Source organism: Cryptomeria japonica, chromosome 10, assembly GCF_030272615.1.
Source record: "Cryptomeria japonica chromosome 10, Sugi_1.0, whole genome shotgun sequence".
Taxonomy (NCBI): domain Eukaryota; kingdom Viridiplantae; phylum Streptophyta; class Pinopsida; order Cupressales; family Cupressaceae; genus Cryptomeria; species Cryptomeria japonica.
The window spans coordinates 791481712-791501456 of record NC_081414.1 but is presented as its reverse complement, the minus strand read 5'-3'; the positions used below and the strand labels follow the sequence as shown (position 1 = coordinate 791501456).

The 19745-nt window shown below is 38.5% G+C and overlaps 1 pseudogene; it reads left to right on the top strand.

The window, feature by feature from the left end:
* Window positions 1–19745, top strand: part of LOC131039226 (2-alkenal reductase (NADP(+)-dependent)-like) — a 79001-nt pseudogene that overhangs the window by 15777 nt on the left and 43479 nt on the right.

Below are 19745 nucleotides of genomic sequence, written 5' to 3'. Positions count from 1 at the left end.
AAGGTTCTAGAGAAAAAAACACGAGAGATCGCCACTAAGATCATGAAAGCAAAAAAGGAAAAAGGAGGTTTGACTTGATGCTCAAAACAAGATCAGATTCATTCAACCTTTCTATAAACACGAGCGTTGGCAATTCATTCACAAATCACTTCTCAAAGTTGAAAGTTGCGGCTCAGGAAATAATTTTCTTTCAAACTTCAAAGCAAAATTTGAAGTAAATTGCAGGTACAGGACAACTTCCAAGAGAATTTTAAAGCCATTTTCCACACTTGGAGGCAAATTTGAAAGTGATTCCTTAAGCAATTCAGGGAATTTTATCAAAATTCTCAGGTTTACTAAGGATTGAGGGCAGATTTTCATTCGGAATTCCAAATTTCTTTCAGATTTTCAATCGGAATTTCTAATCTTCAAGAAGTGCACGAGAAATTTCATTTCAAATTCTTCAAATTTTATCATCATCTCGCTTTTTTATGCTTTTTAAGGGCAAACGCTTCAATTTCCAAAATTTTACGAAGTCTAATTCCTAGAATTTCATAAGTTAAATAAGAATTATCCTTTGAAAATTCCTTCAAACTTTGCACTCTAGGCTGGAAATTAACATCAAATCCCCTTATTGTTTTTAACTTAAAATTTTTCAGGATTTTCAAGTGGTAGATGTCAACTCAAGCAGGGATTTCCAGAAAGGTGCAAATGAAGTTCAGTAACAAAGGACCACAACCGGAATCCAAGATCATGACAAAGTGGAAGAAGGTTGGAGATACCAACCTTGGCCGTGTGGACCTCAAAGACTTCAAGAAAAGAAGGCAAAGAAATGTTCCTTAATCCATAAATATTCCTCTGAAAAGATGAGGATTGATGGTGCCAAAATAGAAGAAACAATCAAAGCAATCCAAGACAAGGTCTTCGTCATAGTCTCTGATGTGCTTGAGTAGGAAATAGTTCGAGACAAGTACATGGATGTAGAGAACCTAAAAGCCAAAGTTCAAAGCAACTTCTTCACTTCCGCAAATTCAATCCAGAAATATCATTTCAGCACAGCATCCTCGTTTATGTCCATTGAGGATGGTTTTCAAAAAGTAGAAATTGATTGGATAGCCACTTTTGCTACATGTCACAGATGGGATGGACTTGATGGAGTACAAGATTGACATTCTGCCAAGTGTCCCAATGGAAGAGCTAGGGCCAATAATGACTAGTTTCATTGAATTTGCTGCCAAGGAAGAGGATAAGGGACACCCACCTCTAGAAGAAAGATGGATTTAATAGTTGTTTATTTCTCATTGGTCCATTTTGGGTAACTATTGTAGCCTGCCTTAATTAGGGTTTAGGGTTTCAATCTTGGCCCTTGATCTTGGATCAATATGGGCCATTGCTTTGTAATAGGGTATCTATATAAACCCTCCTTTTCTCATTTGGGATATGAGAGATTTCGAAGAAATTGTTGTAGTGATATTTCTTAAGCAATAGACATGGTTCATTGTTCAATTGTTGGTGAATCTTTGTCCACTTTTGCAAGTTAGCATGGTTTCTCAGCTCTCATTAGAATAAATTTCATTTTCAAGTTGGTAGATTGAATGAAGGATTTGATAAAAATTGCTTAATGTGGAGTTGACGTGCTCATATTGTTTATAATTGGATGATTTTCAATTATTTTGCAAAGCTAGCTTGAACTAGTAAATGAAAAATTAACTTCTATTGCTATATTCATTTTTCTATATGTTGGGGAATATCAGTGATATGAAAATCATTTGAATTCCCTAGTAGATAGCACCATTCTTGTGTAGTTGTTGAATTTGGCGAAACAATAATTCGTTTAAATTCCACTTTTGCAATTTTTGTCTCCCAAGTTCATAGGATTAGCTTAGGGTTAGAATTATCTTCCTCAACCATCATTCTTTTGCTTGTTTTTTCCAAATCTCAATAGAAGTATGATTGTAAAGAGCTTATTGCAAAATCATTCCAAAAGAAAAAAGTTAGGAATCAGCAGAATCTTTAGATTGGTCAGCTCCTCGAACAATTATGTAAGTCCCCCTTGAGATTACTAGCAAATCACAATGAACCATCTAAGACCATCTATATGAATTGGGAAGCTTGGAGTCATCTTTGTGATCACATAGTTCAGCTGTTTAGCACATAGAAGATTTTGATCAAGAGAGAATAGGATATTTGTGGGTATTTTATTTTGAGTTGAGCGTGCATAAAAACCACACCAATAGGTCTCCACTCCCAAATCCCCATTTGTTATTGGATCCATCAAATAAGAAACTTGATTACAATGAGGGGGTGAGGAGGAATTGGGATATGACTCTTTGAGTGTGCTTACATAGACGTTATTATTACACAACCTGCTAAAAATATCTTTAGATGGGGCAACTTCTACATATGATATGGCTAGTGGAAGTGGCATTGTAACTCATTTAGAGGTTGAACTTGTTTTTTGGACTATGATATGTATTAAGCTCTAATATATATGATGGAAATTAGTAATATGCTCAACAAATTTAGTAATATGTGTGTTTTATAAGATTCTTTTTTAAAAAAAATAGGTATTTTAAAATGTTTGTTAAAATTATGTATTTTAAAATGTTTGTTAAAATTGCCAAGTTTTTGTCGAGTCCCAAGTTTTTAAAATTTTTGGGCCTGCCGAGTTATTGTGAAGTCCGAATTTTTCAACTATGGGTAGAACTATGGCTGACCTGATCAGATCATGAGAAAATATGCTATATATAAAAGGTAAAATAATTGTTATTTCATATTCATTCACCCTTTGCAGTAGGCAACAGCAGAATAAAGGCAGGTACAGAAGCATATAGCAGAAAATATTCAGTTGTTTCAGTCTTCTGAATGCATAAGAAGGTCTCTTCTGCACTAGAACAGCAGGAGCACCATTCAAAGAGCAGAAAAAGTTTGTTTGGGGAGCTGTATCAGAAATTTAAAATGATGAAATGGCAGAAATAAGAAACTGCAGCATTTAGATCAGAACTTTTTTTCATGTTTAAATTTATTTTTTTCAGAGCATTTTTGTAAGGGATGTCAAGACGTCCACAGGAATCAGTATGCTTTCATGTCCCCCTATATGGGACATTCCTCGGAGACATACCCCATAGGGAAAGAGTGTCCTTTGGACATCCCCAAATTCTGAGAAAAAATGGAGACAGGATGATAATGTTCTATCCCTGTCCCCCGATCCTTGAAATGTGCTACTTTCAGGAAATGTTTGAAAACCCCCTGGGACACATCTTTGGGGACCAATGTTTTTAACCCCTTGCTGCAATGTAGAATGGTATATTTTCCTTTCTCTTGTTTGGTACAAGGCAAATAATCAAAGATGAAACACTCATAGGATTCTTTTCCAATACTGAGAACTTTGAGAACATGTGCAGGTTATCAATGGCCATGGAATCTCCAAGGTTGTAATATCAAATCATCCAGAATTCAAACAGGGGGATTTGGTAGCTGGCTTTACTGGATGGGAAGAATACAGTATAATACCAGAGGGCAGGGGCATGCGAAAGATCCTACATACAGATGTGCCTATTTCCTACTATATAGGGGCTTTAGGTATGGCATAATAGGCATTTGCCATTTTTCAAAATCTTTCTGTATTAGATTGCATTCCGTAAATGACATGTCTGAACTTGGTTTTTTGGTCCATGATTATTTCATTATTACCATTATATATATTCTAGAAAGAAGCTTTCCTAACATTGCGTAAATAGCTTTGTGGTCCATAGTTTCTCTATCGATAATCCTAGAATGCATTTAATAGTGTATACTAACATGTATAATTTTACTTCTATGAATAGGATGACTTTCTTTTAAGTGAATTGTGTTGTAGAATAGATATCATGAATCAAATGCAATGTCATAAGGAATGTGTTTCATGGCTGCTTCTGTTGACAAAATTTTATGTTTTCCTTAGTCTATGTATACCATTGTGTGCGATAATAAATCCTTTTCGTAAACTCAGCAGCACATTTCTGTGTCCTTGTATTGCCCTAGTGTATAAGTTATACCATTCATATGTATATAAGTTGTCATTCATGTACTGTGAGTAATGTTTTTGAACTATGCATCGTTTTTGAGAATTAAAAAACTTGAAGAAAGTAGTGACATGTTATGCTGAATCCTGAAATATGAATTAAAAAACTTGAAGAAAGAAGTGACAGGATGATTAAGAAATTTAGTAAAAAGCATTTGTGGCTTTAATAGCTATCTAATACATGATTAAAATAAATTAGTTGAGTGTAAAATGGTAGCAGTACTCAGTTTCATGCCCATAAATATCTATCTATGCTTTTAATTTCTAAGATAAGAGGAGCTTTTCGGTTTTCCTCATGGTTGAATATATAAATTATATCAGGCATGAGAAATGGTGTCTTGTTATTACTGAGATATTGCATGCTCTGATATCAATGATTCAAACTGAAATATTTTTGAGCGACAGTTTACAATGGTCTTTAAAAATTTGGTTCATGAAAACTGTCAGCTCTGGTCATGCTTCGTGTGAACTAGAAATACCTGTTATTACCTCCAGGCTTCTTTTATTATGGACACGTTATCCTGAATCCTGAAAAAGCAATAAAAAAAAATTGAAGAAAACAGTGAGTGCCTTTAATAATAATAGCAATCTTAGACATGATTAAAATAAATCAGTTGTGTAAAATGATACCAGTAGTCAGCTTCATGTCTCTAATTATCTATAAATGCTTTTAATTTCTAAGATAAGAGGAGCTTTCCCTCCTAGACGAATACATAAACTATATCAGGCGTGAGCAATTGTGTCTTGTTATTACTGAGATATTGCATGCTTTGATATCAATGATGCAAATTGTATTCTTTTTGAGTGACAATTTACGATGATCTTTAAAAATTTGGTACATGAAAACTGCCAGCTCTGGTCATGCATTGTCTGAACTAGAAATATCTGTAGGCTTCTTTTGATTTAATGAAACCCTTGAATAAATGGATAACTTATTCTGAGGGTAAAAGTCTCATTTTCCTTTTATGCAGACAATTAAGAACCATTATTCTTTTCTAATGCCAGATGGGTTGCAGGACTGCCTGGACACACAGCTTATATTGGTTTTTTTAAGGTGAGCTCCCCTAAACCAGGGGAAACAGTCTATATCTCTGCAGCTGCTGGAGCAGTTGGTCAGCTTGTTGGCCAATTTGCCAAGTTGCATGGTTGTTATGTTGTTGGGAGTGCTGGAAGCAAAGAAAAGGTGACATTGAGCTACTTCTTGTTGGTTTTTGTCTCTTCCATGTTTTCAGTTTCTGTCTTCTATCATTTGAAATTGAAAAGCTATATCATTTCATATGGCATGGTAGGAACCAGAATTTCAAATATGCACAATTTCATTTAATAGATTACTGAATGGAAGAGTACAGCAATATTTATAGATATTGATGCCCAAGTAGTAAGGCCTGCTAACTGCAGAGCATACATAGGTGGACAAGTAGGCTTTACAATGGAGTATGACATAGGTCACCCAAACTATGAGGGATAGAAGAGTTAGATCCTTGTGTACCTCCCAGAGCACACTATGAATGTGAGTGCTCAATAAGCATCCCATTGCAATTTATCCTTAACTCTCACTAACCTGAAATCATGATCAATTATGTTAGCCCAAGAAATGAATGATTGACTTAAAATGTATTCAGATATGAATTGCATTCATAATTATACGGATTTTATATCTCTTTGTGTCATGCAGGTGGACTTACTGAAAAACAGGCTAGGTTTTGATGATGCGTTCAATTACAAGGAGGATCCAGACTTAAATGCTGCTCTTAAGAGGTAAACATTCTCATTGCAGCTTTAGAGTTAAATCATTGTCCAATATGTATTTTAATAAAATTGCAGCTTCTCCAGGGACATGTCCCTAAGGCTATTGACACATTCCCCTGTTTGGGACATTTTAGGAACTTGAGGACAGTATGAAACTTCCCACTCCCATCCCTGCAATCAAACTAAAAAATTTAGAGACTCCCTCCTTTTTCACACCAATTTTTCCCTCAACCATTTAGGCTGTCCCCACATCCTGCATTCTTTTTGTCAAGTAAAAATAAAGACCAAAAGAAAAAGTAAACTCAACCCCAAAATTCTGTCCTCAAAACCTGGAGAAACACTAAAAGCAAAAATGCTTAAGATTATACAGGAATGTGTACTCAAAATGTTATGGAGCCACCTGCAAAAGCTCTGTAACAGCAACCAAATAGCAAAGAAATAATGCTTTGTCAAAATATCGTTGTGGGAGTCATCGTACAAGCCGTGCAAAGTCAGGCCTTTGCCAGATAATTTAAATAAATAAAAATATTTATTTAAATAGGGAAGGTCTAGAAGAGGATTAGTGAATTAATTAAATAAATAAAAATCTATTTAATTAATAGAAGGCTGAGGATAAAATAATTAGGCTAGGACAATTTTATGTGTCTACATTTTGCCCCTCTTTGAGACAATGCAACCTGTAGCATTGGCTCAAAGAAAATAAGATTAACTGATACAACATGAAGCTCTTGAATCTTCCACTGAACTGCAATCCGTAGAGCTGTTGTCAATGCCTCATATTCTGCAATATTGTTCATGCAAGGGAAGGATAGCTGATATGATTTCTTAATAGAATCCCCTTGAGGTGTGATGAAGAGTATGCCTGCTCTTGCTCCATGTTGAGTAAATGATCCATCAAAATATAGTTGCCATAATCTGGATTTGGTCACTGTGAAGATGGATTCATCCAGAAATTCTGATACAAGAGGAGAATCGTCAATCATTGGTGCATCTATGACTTGGTTTGCAATGACTTGTCCTTTTATTGCCTTTCGGTCAACATATTCAATGTCAAATTCGCTTAACATCATGACCCACTTAGCCAACCTACTTGTGAGAGCTGCTTTGTTGAGTAGATACTTCAATGGATCAATTCTTGCTAAAGCTTTGTTTTGTGAATTAACATGTAATGACACAATTTTTGTGAAGCAAAAAGTACGACAAGACACGCATGCTTAATTGGAGTATAATTAAGCTCATATCCAACCAATGTACGACTGATGTAGTAGATGGCTCGTTCTTTTCCTTCATGATCTTGTTGTGCCAAAAGTGCCCCCAGTGCTGTCATTGTTGCTGATATGCAGAGTAACAATGGTTTTCCTTGAATTGGTGGCATAAGCACTGGTGGATTCAAGAGAGTCTTTAAGTAGTTGAAAAGCTTGTTGGCATTTGTCATCCCACTTAAACTTGATGTTCTTGTGAAGAAAATGTTGAAATGGGACACACTTATTTGTGAACTATGCCATGAATCTATGAATTGACTGGAGTTTTCCTAGCAAGGATCTAAGTTGATTGATATTCATAGGAGGCATCTCTAAAATTGCCCTGAATTTTTATGGATCTACCTCAATACCTCATTGTGACACAATGTATCCTAGGAGTTTCTCAGAAGTGACTCCAAAGACACATTTCTTGGGATTCAATTTGACTTTATATTTCTCCAAGCGATCAAAGACCACTGCTAGGACATCCTAATTCTCTTCCCTTGTAACTGATTCTCCCAAAAGATCATCTACATAGTCCTCCATGGTAACATGCATGATATCATGAAAAATTGTTGTCATAGCTCTCTTATATGTGGCACCTGTGTTTTTCAATCCAAAGGGCATGACGTTCCAACAAAAGATATCCCACGGACATGTGAATGTTGTCTTGTGTTGATCTTTAGGTGCTATCTAAATCTGATTGTATCTGGAGAATCTATCCATAAGTGATAACTTTGCATGGCTTGTTGTGAGATGGACGATCAAATCGATGTTTGGTAATGGGAAGTCATCCTTGGAACAAGCCTTGTTTGTGTCTTTGAAATCAGTACATATCCTTATGTTGCCATCTGGTTTGCTAACAAGTACAAGATTGGAAATCCATTTGGGATAGTTGATTGGCCTAATGAAGCCAACATCCAACAACTTTTCAAGCTCAACTTTCACTAGTAATGCCACTTGTGGATGCATCTTATGCAATTTTTGTTTGACTGGTTTGGCGCCTGGAGTAACTGTCAAGTGATGCATAACCAAATTAGGATCTAAATCGGGCATATCTACGTACGACCATGCAAAATTTATCTCTCTGTGAAAAACTTTGTGAACTTTGGCCCTTCAATTTCTGTCAATGATTGTGCGAGGAAGGTGTAATGTGGTACTCCTTCTGTCCCAATGTTTTTTATGGTCTCTTCAATCAACATAGATGACTTTTCCTGATATGATGTCATGGGGAGGGTGTCAAACCTTCCATCCTCTGGCACCTCAGAGAGGTTTTCACCACCAAATGCATCCTTTTTATTTTGGGGGGGTCAAAAAGCACCACAGTGCAATTTTCACTAAAAGACCCATTACTTGTTTTTATTTTAATATTTTTGCAACTGAAAGGTTTGGCACCCTCTCCAAAGTATGCCATACTATTGAGTTCAATGGTGTATCCTCTATTATGGTCCCCAAGAGGGAGATCATCTCTTATACCAAGGTAATTAATGAAGGCCTCATCATTTTGGAATGTATCAAGTTGTGGAGGTCCTTATTGGTCCCAATCAATAAGTTGATGGTGAATGAGGGGAAGGCCATCAGTATGTTCAAAGTCGGTAGGTGTAAGGGTAAACACACAAGAATCGTCAGGTATGTCAATGAACTCATCGGGGTCATGACTAGTACTCTCCTCATCAATCTCGATCGTAAGAGAATCTAAATCAACATCACTACAAGGACACTCAACAATGGGAGTTCTCACTTTTTGTAGTTTTCGCCTAGAGCCTCAAGACATATAGGGTTCAAGATCACAAAAGGTCTTTATCCATGCTTCACCACTATCTATCTTATCTTGAGATGTAGAATTTGATGATGCTTGACCAACTTTGAATAGTTCTCTAAATTTTTCTTCTTCGATGGGTTCACCAAGTTCTCTAAAATTTTTTGCTAGCTCATAATTACTGGATGATTTGTCAGAACCCCATTACCATTCATTTGAATTTGTAGAATAGCGTCTTTCTTTTTGTTGTTCATTAGTGGAATTGGGATGGGTGATTTGCAATGTTGCTTGAGAATCAAGACCACATAATCTTAATGGTGCAAAACCAAGTCCTTTTGTCCATTGTGTTTTGGGTACTAATTCCGGTTGTAATGGTTCCACAATACCTTTCTTTTGCAGGCCAACAGGACCTTTTCCATCATATCCCATCTTTTGTAGAAACTTGAAGCCTTTTCCATAGTTTTCTACTAGTATTGTGATATGGTCTTGATCAGGTTGTTCTTTTAATTCTTTGTAAAGCATCTTGTACATATCTTCTTCCATTTCACCCCATCTTTTGAAAGTGGTGGGATCCTAGTTTATGATGATTGTTGATATCTTCTTTTAAGGATGTGGTCTACCATAAAAAGCAAACTACTCGGGGTCCCCATTTGCAATGGGGCGATGTGTGAAATAGGTCACAACACGAACATCGATTTGATCGTCGATCTCACAGCAGGCCATGCAAAGTTATCACTTATGGATGGATTCCCCGGATACAATTAGATTAAGATAGCACCTGAAGATCAACACAAGACAACATTCACATGCCTGTGGGGTACCTTTTGTTGGAAAGTCATGCTCTTTGGATTGAAAAACACAAGTGCCACATACCGGAGAGCTATGACAATAAATTTTCATGACATCGTGCATGTTACTGTTATCACAAAAGCTTGCACCCTTGCTGAGCTATCAACTCAGTAACCTTGTGAAACATGGAAACAACCCCGAAGTGTGGGACCTTGTGCAAGGGGGTTGAATCTCCGAAGAAGGCCGACTCCTTCTCAATCCAAGTACAAGTGTTGAACAAACTCAACACTTCAAAACTAACCCTTAAGCCTATCCTAACAATTTGCAGAGGTAAAGGGAAGAGAGAATGCTTGAAATGAAAGGAGGTGGTGCACCAAGATAAGAGATTGTTTCTCTCCCTACCGAAATGGCACAAGGAACCAACTAAAAAACCCAAGAGATGCACAACTTCAATTGCATAAGTGACCCAAACGCATATATGGAGGTTAGAGTTTTCTAAGTTTCAAGAGGGGAGAAGGATTCCCACAAGTCACACTCAGAAAACAAGTTAACACAACATATATGGAGAGAAAATCCACAAGACATACACCTATGATGAAGGTAAGAAAAGCATACACAACATACATAGATTAGAAGGAGGCAAGAATGGTGATTTTTTAATAAATCATAAGGCCAAAACCCAATCTTACAGTTGTAGAAATGCAAAAATAGTTACAAGTCTTCAAGAGAAGAGAAAGAGCATAGGAAAGCTCAAGGCAGCAGGGAGAGAACCCTTTACAATGAGGCTTAACAACCTTATATAAAAAAACGGGTTACAATGGTGATCATGACCCCTGCATGTCAATCTGGAAGTGCAAGGAAGTGCATGCACTTGGCTTGTACATGCAAGCAACCTAGCTATACCACCAAAGGCAACTCTGAGGAAGGTGGACTGACTAACCTTCCAAAGTCAGACATGACAAAAGTCACCAAGTATGGCCCCGTACCTCCTTGATGGAAATCCTGCCAAAAACACCTAATGCACCCTTGTGGCTCCACAAAAGAAAGTGCACAAGTCACCAAAACTGTCGGAGCATTAAAAGCCTTGAGTGTCGATCATGCCATCCGGAAGTGTCACCAGTTGGAAGGAAGTCCGAGGACTTCGGAAGTTTGGACTCCCGAAGTGAGGAAGATAGGGGAAGGAGCAAGGAACTTCAGAACCTCGGGGTTCCGAGATAGAGAGAAGAAGGGAAGGAAATTGCCTTCGGAACCTCGGGGTTTCGGAGTTCCAAAGGAACTAGAGAGAGAAGGCAAAAGGGGAAGGAACTTCGGAACCTCGGGGTTCCGGAGTTCCGGGGAGAAGGAAGAAGGGGGAGGGAACTTCGGAACCTCGAGGTTTCGGGAAAGGCAAGGGAAGGGAACTGCACAAAGGAACTTCGAAACCTAGGGGTTCCAGAGTTCCGAAGAAGAAAGGGAAAGGGATAAAGAGAGAAGGGGAACTTCGGAACCTTGGGGTTCCGGAGTTCCAAAGAGGGAAGGAGAATAGGGACAAGGAACCTCGGGGTTCCGGAGTTCCGCAGAATTGGAGAAAAGCTAAGGGAAGGAAGGGAACCTTAGAACCTCAGGGTTTCGGAGTTCCGGAGAAGGAAAGAAAGCGGCTAAGGCAAAGAACTACGGAACCTCTGGGTTCCAGAGTTCCAGGGAAGAAGAAAAGGCCAAGGGAGGAACTTCCTCTGGACAAGGCAACACTTCACACTTCATGATTCTTCTCTTCTTGATCAACTGGGGCCGCGTTGGTCCATGGAACATATCTCTGATTGGTTCTCACTGATGGACCAAGGGTGTCATAAAATGACAACAGTTACCATGGAGTATTATGTAGATGATTTTTTGGGAAAATCAATTACAAAGGAAGAGCATTTGGATATCCTAGCAGTGGTTTTTGATTGTTTGGAGAAATATAAGGTCAAATTGAATCTTAAGAAATGTGTCTTTGGAGTGACCTCTCAGAAATTCCTAGGATACATCGTCTTACAACAAAGTATTGAGGTAGATCCAGCAAAAGTCAGGGCAATTTTAGAGATGCCTCCTCCTAAGAATATCAGTCAACTCCGATCATTGCAAGGAAAGCTCTAGTCGCTCTGCTAAATTCATAGCACAACTTGCAGATAAGTGTCATCCATTTCAACATTTGCTTCACAAGAACATCAAGTTTAAGTGGGATGACAAATGCCAACTAGCTTTTCAACTTTTTAAAGACTATCTCTTGAATCCACTAGTGCTTATGCCACCAATTTAGGGAAAACTATTGTTACTCTATATATCAGCAACAATGACAACACTGGGGGCACTTTTGGCGCAACAGGATCATGAAGGAAAAGAATGAGCCATCTACTACATTAGTCGTATATTGGTTGGATACGAGCTTAATTACACTCCAATTGAGCGTGTGTGTCTATTGACGTGTAATTTGTACACTATCATACACTGAATAAAATACCCAAGGGTACCTTATCCTCTCTTGAATAAAGTCTCTGATTGCTGAAGACATCGCAAGAAGGATCAATCAAGGTGACTCCAATGTTCTTTTAAGTAGGGTCTCTACGTGTGGATAAGCACCAGTGGTCGTTGTGATTGCTGTGTCATCAAGGGGCCTTACGTTCCAAAATAGAATTTCCTAAACTAACAAATTCTCAAAAAAGATCAAAAGAGAAGGGCTTACACGAGATCTGGTCTAATCTAACCCTAAGAATGACTCAATGTGGATGAGACTTGGCAAGATTCTACCAACTTCAATATTGCCATAAAATAACAACTCAATTGAAATTGATGCGATCTTCTAAGGTAACAAATGATTTTTCAATTCATCAAGGATCATGGACACTACCACAAAGGCACATATCCAAGATACAACAACGATTGAAGGTTTAAGCGATTCAAGTTTCTCCAGTTGACCACGCAAGGCGTTCCTACAATCAGCAAGAAGCTAGTGGTTTGGAAAGTGAATCTCACCGACGATCAAGTCCAACACTTCGTCCTTTCAAATTAAAACACTACTTTGATTGAGAATGATTCAAGAAAGTGAACAACCATGAAGATAACCATAAGAATTACAATAAAACACCATAATTTCAATATTTTATTGATCTCAAAGCCATCATAAACAACAATTGTTTGAAATTACTTCCTCAAAGCTCAATCTTGCTACAAAGTAACTTGCTCTCTAATCTCTAATCACTAATACTGATATCTAAATCTCTAGTTACTCCTTAATGTCTAGTTACAAAATGAAAAGAAATGAGGGTATATATAGCATCCTCAATTACAATGAACGGTCCAGATCAAAAGAAGATCAATGGCCAAGATTATGACACCTAAACCCTAATTAGGGTTTATTACAAATAGCCCCCTTTTTACTGAACAATATTAAATGCATAGCCAAATATTAAATTTGGCACAAAAATCTAAGAGACATAGACCAATGACAATTAAGGTGCCATGTCATCTATAACAACCTTTCTTCTAGAATCTTATTCCCTTTCCAATGCTCCTTTTTAGCATATGCAATGAATATGGATACGATTACTTCGATCTCAACAATCGGAATCTCGGGAAGATTCCTCATTCGTTCTTCCAAGTGGATGACCTGATCAAAAGCCTTGAGAAGAGCAGCATCCCATTCAGGTTCAAGTTCTTTGGTTTTCTCAATCAGGAGCATGGTAGCAAACATCTGGTCCCGTTGCTCATCTGTGATAATATTCGCATCTTTGCAAAAGATAACCTTGACCCTTTCTTCCAATTCCTGCAAATCCACATCTGTCTCAACTTCGATCCTCCTGCCAAGAATAGTACATAGTACCTCAAACACTCTGTCCTGGATCGGGTGGATAACCTCCTCAACATGATTGCATCTAGTACTGATGTCCTCGAAGAGAACTTCCTTCATCTGGAGTAAAGTTGACCACTGAAGTAAACTATGAGGTCCTCCATCCATTATCTTTTCTTGCACTAGGACCTTCCTTGATGTTTGTCTGATTACTTGCAGGACAGGAATGATAACATCTTTAGTATGAGTGAATGCGGCTACCGTTATCATCAAGTTGTGGATGATCTCAAGAACCTGGATAGCCCTATGAATGGTCTGCATCATCCTTGTTGCAAATTCCATAGCAACAGTATGAGATTTGTCAATCCAAGAGCTCATAAGCTGGACCAAACTCCTGACTCTCTCTGCCTCACCAATTGATTGAAGGGGAAGTGCCTGTACGGGTTATACTGCTGGATCCTAACGTCCCAAAGGCTGATTGAGATGGCTGAAGTAGCTTCTCCATGCACTGACCTCTCTCTCCAGCTTCCTATTTTTCTCCATTTCTTCCCTAAGCTTGTCTTTCAATGCTTCAAATGAATTGGTGGCCTCATCTAGTGTTTGCTCAGCCGTAAGTGGACCAAGCTCAAATGTTTCTACATCATATTCTTCTGCGAGGATCTCACCTTCATACTTGTCCACTGTCGGTGTAGCTATCTGCAATTTCCTGGATCCTGTCTCATCTCTGATCATCTTGGACATCTTAGTAGCCTTCCTCTTCTCTGTCACTTCCTGAGAATTCCCAACAAGGCTCTCTAAATCAATTACATTGTCTTCGTCCTTGATCACAATCACCCTTGTTAGTCTTTCCTTTAACCAATCTGAGATGGCAGATCTTGTTTCTTTAACCTTTATCTCCTTAGGCAATGTTTCTTCTTCTCTGAGAGGAGATGTTACTTTGTTATCTTCCTTATCTTCATGTAGCTCATTAGCTTGGAGAGATCCACTTGGTGACCTTCGAGGTGCCTGTCCTTCTTCCTGTTTATCGTTCTGTACCATTGATTCCATAGAGTCCTCTATTTCAAGTGTCCTCTTCTCTGGTCGAGAAGATGTGATGGATGAACGATCTCGGTTGGCCTCTTGCTTCTTCTTGGAAGATTCTCTTTTCTCAGGTCTCTCTTTCCTCTTCGAGCCTCTTGGATGGAGATTGCCCTCACTTACGCTTCGAAGGTTGCCTTCGCTTGTATTTCTGGGATTAGGATTACCTTCACTTACACTTGCCCCACCTTCAGCTGGTCTTTCTTCTAAAGTAAAAGTCATAGATATGCCTTGCTCTCTCAACTTTTGATGCTGCACATCAACCCATCTACAAGTACAAGATAAGACTGGAGCCATCAAAGCATCTAGATCCACAACCTTGGGTTCATTCCAATCTAGCCTCACTGACTTGCTTTCTCGATCATAGGATGATTGGAGATGTCTACCACTGTCCTGAGCTTGGTCGGCCACTCTGTAAATCTTGCATTTCCTGATGAAATCTAAAGGCAATCTGAAATGCATCTTTCTTTTCACTTCAAGATCATCTAAGAGATTCATCACAAAGTCTTCTATCTGAAACTCATGCTTATATTTTCTTCCGACTGTCTCCTCTATATACCCGTATGGATCAAAGCTCTCTCTCAAGGCAAAGAATGAAAATGAATATAAAGCTAACTCCTTCTCTGCATCATCCATGGCTAGAGCATTAGGACATACCTCAACTGAATTGCCTAATATGATAGGCACAGGGACTCCATTTCCATGTCTGTGTCTGAATGCCTTCGCATAAGCTGCCAACTGTCTAGTTACTTCAAGTAACACTATTCTGTCTGTCGGATACCTCGGCAAGATGTATGGAGGTGAAGGACATCCATGAACTCTAATATATGTAAATTTCAGGAATTGGATAAACCAAGCACCGTACCTCTTTACAAGCTCTTGTGCATCCTGAGATAGCCTATTGTGAATCCCACCTTGCAACGTCCTGGTGATGTTCATCGTGAAGGTATCATTAACTAACTTGTAGTTACTTCCTGGTGGATGATGCAAGTGAACATAGAAATCACAAACTCTGACCTTGCCAGGTCCCCTTCCAATCACTCCTCTATGAGGTAGTCCTGCGTACTCAAAGCTCCCGATCAAGGCATATATGACGTATGAACTCATGTGGAAGGACTTGGTAGCCTTCAGTCTCCTTAACTGTACATCCAAGCAATGGCTAATCATCCTAGCCCAATGAATTGTTCCTTTTCCCTGAACTATCACTTAGATGAAGTAGAACATCCACTTCTCAAAATAGAAGGCTTGAGGGGCTCCTGTAACTCGGTTGAGTAGTGTTATCAAATCTCTGTACTCCTCCTGGAAGTCGATCTTGTGTGGTGTGTTCGGAATCTTGCTCAGGCGAGGACGACTCTTAAGTAACCAGTTCTTGTTAATGATGCTTAGGCAAGCATTTGGATCATCCTCGTACATGGACCTGGCTCCTTCTATGCTTTTGTAGATCATATCTCTGTACTCTGGAAGATGGAAAGCCTCACTTATAGCTTCCTCCGAAAGGTAAGCCAAAGTGTTTCCCTCCTTGGACACGATCGATCTTGACTATGGATCATAATGGCGAGCACACTCGATCATCAACTCATGGCACTGGACTGCTGGAGGGAAGTCGGCCGCCTTAATGATGCCACTTTCAATTATCCTCCTAGCGAGAGGTGATGGCTTGCCAATGTAAGGGACCTCTCAAAACTTCTTCATACTGAAGTTTCCCAAGTTGGTATCTCCAATGTTGCTCCACTTAGACACGATCTGGGTCTCCAATTCTTCATTCTTTTGATCTTCCTTCATGAGAGCTGGATGACTGGTGGATGCTCCCGCCTTCGGGGTTGCCATTGTAACACCTACACAACATTTCATAATAAGAAATAGATTTTGCAATGTATAACTATAGATTATATTAAAGATTGAATTTAGGAAACTTCATGATAAGTCTTTGAGTTATCATTTCCTAAATACGATTGAGCTACTGGAAATTCAAAATTCCATCATCAACACTTAGGCAAAATTTGGACTTGCATTCCAAAATTCCGACTGAACCTAGATAGACTCACTTGATCCCTGACAAATTCACCCTATTTCAAAATTGCATCTTACAGGAGGAAGCTCAACAATTCTCTCAAAATTGGACTGGACACCGGCTTGAAAACATCAGAACGAAAACCCTAAGGCTTAACCCTAGTCCAGATGACTGACTCACTAACCCAAAACCCTAAATTCCAATTGCTGAGATCGAAGGAATCGTATCCAGATTCATTGCATATGCTAAAAAGGAGCATTGGAAAGGGAATAAGATTCTAGAAGAAAGGTTGTTATAGATGACATGGCACCTTAATTGTCATTGGTCTATGTCTCCTAGATTTTTGTGCCAAATTTAATATTTGGCTATGCATTTAATATTGTTCAGTAAAAAGGGGGCTATTTGTAATAAACCCTAATTAGGGTTTAGGTGTCATAATCTTGGCCATTGATCTTCTTTTGATCTGGACCGTTCATTGTAATTGAGGATGCTATATATACCCTCATTTCTTTTCATTTTGTAACTAGACATTAAGGAGTAACTAGAGATTTAGATATCAGTATTAGTGATTAGAGATTAGAGAGCAAGTTACTTTGTAGCAAGATTGAGCTTTGAGGAAGGAATTTCAAACAATTGTTGTTCATGATGGCTTTGAGATCAATAAAATATTGAAGTTATGGTGTTTTATTGCAATTCTTGTGGTTATCTTCATGGTTGTTCATTTTCTTGAATCATTCTCAATCAAAGTAGTGTTTTAATTGTAAGGACAAAGTGTTGGGCTTGATCTTTGGTAAGATTCACTTTCCAAACCACTAGCTTCTTGCTGATTGTAGGAACGCCTTGCGTGGTCAACTGGATAAACTTGAATCACTTAAACCTTCAATCATTGTTGTATCTTGGATATGTGCCTTTGTGGTAGTGTCTATGATCCTTGATGAATTGAAAAATCATTTGTTACCTTAGAAGATCGCATCAATTTCAATTGAGTTGTTATTTTATGGCAATATTGAAGTTGGTAGAATCTTGCCAAGTCTCATCCACATTGAGTCATTCTTAGGGTTAGATTAGACCAGATCTCGAAGTGTTATCAAATCTCAAAATAGAACATCCACTTCTCCTTCGAGGTGCAATCAAATTATATTCAATGGATAAAATGTACCTCCCTTGTTCTTCTCAAATCGCAAAATCGTTCAAATCTTTCAAGGACAAGGCAATTTTGGATTTCGAGCTCCGGTCCTTCAGTGAGGGATAGGAGAAAACTTGTCCTTCTGGCACATTTCCTTGTTTGCAAATTTCTTCAAATTATATTCGATTGACAAAAGATGCCCTCTTTGATCTCTTCCAATCTAAAAATCGTCTTGGTCCTGCAAGGATAGTGAAATTTTGAGAAACAAGCTCCGGTCCTTCAGTGAGGGACAGGAGCGATTTGTCTTCCATAGGCCAAGATATCAAGATTTTAAGGCTTTAGTCACTTCACAAGGCAAAATTAGGCTATTTCCAAGGCCTAGGATCATTTATCAAAATTCTGAATATTTGGTCAAAAATTTACTCGGACAAAATTTCAAAATTCCATCATCAACACTTAGGCAAAATTTGGACTTGCATTCCAAAATTCCGACTGAACCTAGACAGACTCACTTGATCCCTGACAAATTCACCCTATTTCAAAATTGCATCTTACAGGAGGAAGCTCAACAATTCTCTCAAAATTGGACTAGACACCGGCTTGAAAACTTCAAAATGGAAACCCTAAGGCTTAACCCTAGTCCAGACGACTGACTCACTCACCCCAAAACCCTAAAAGCAGAGAGAAGAACAAGCAAAACCAAGCAAAAAAGAGGGGGTCCCCATTTTAATGGGGCGATGTGTGAAATGGTCACAACATTTGGCAACACCACTGAGAAATGTTGGAAAACATTTGGGAATCAATCTTTCTAGAAGAAAACTCAGAAAACCTCCCTCAACAAAACTAGGAGTTAAGAAACACTTACAAGAAGAGACCATCATATTGAGACAAAGTATCAAGTCCACAGTTACCCATGTGTGTGCAAATGCGTTAATTCCTCTCAACAAGACAATCATGATCTCCAAGTTCCCCTGTGATAAGCTACGTAGTTTATCTAGACTCCAAAAGCATCCTGGATAGAGCCTCGCTGCCAGTCAGACGTTCATAGTCCTGACGAGGTTATTGTTGCAAGCTCACGAACATTGCTCCATTGCCAGCTAGGCGTCTATAGCCCCAATGGAGTTACTCGCATATTCCCTCTAGCCAATTTGATATTTCTTTGTCAGCTCATTTTCTTTCTTTTGATTTTTCTTTTCATTTTCTCATCTTTTCTTTTGATACTGCTTTTTAGTTCTGTCAATTCTTTTGGCTCATGAGCAGTGAAGCTCACTACGGTTTGAGGATTGCGGTGGCACTGAAGTCAGACTTTAGATTTTTCACCTATCACAGCTTTGCCTGGAAACCATAATGACTCAGAGATTATAAGTGTGAAAAGATATAATAACTGGAGGACAAAAAATACGTGAGTTCAATAAGCTAGTCTTGCTTCATTGCAAATACGTCCTGACTCAAAGCTTTATTAAAAGAAACTCCCTTTGTAGTTCCAAAAGACCTCATGATTTTCCAAATGCAACCAACAATCTGGTGGGAAGTCAGAGTGTTACATAACAAAATCACCCAATTTCAAATGGATACCCCTCAGGACAAAACAACTAACCTAAGACAAAACACCTAAACTAAGAACGAAAACAAAGCAAAAGGCAAACCAAAACGAAAGAAAAGTAAACTAAACTAACTATGTACAAGGGAAGGCCTTGGGCATCTTAAGACTAGAAATAATGTTTGAGATACCTCCCATTGATAGGCAATGGGATGTCTTCTCCAGTTAAAGTCTTCAACCTAAATGCATTTTCTCCCAAAATCTCTGAAATTTGATAAGGGCCCTTCCAAAGCTTATCAAACTTGTCATGTTCTCCCCTTTTCTCGTGTGCTTTGTCCCAGTATAAGACAAGATCTGAGATCCGGAATGCTTTGACTCTAGCTTGCCGATCGGACCATCTTTTCACCACTCCTTGATGTTTTGCAAAATTTTCTAATGCTTGATCTCTCTTTTCTTCCAGATTCATTAATTGTGTTAATCGGGCTTGAACAGCATCAGTGTCTTCCATGTACTCCTGAATAAATCTCAAAGTCGGGATCCTGAGTTGCATGGGGAAGACTGGGTCTTGGCCATAAACCAGAAAATAAGGTGAAATTCCTAATGCGT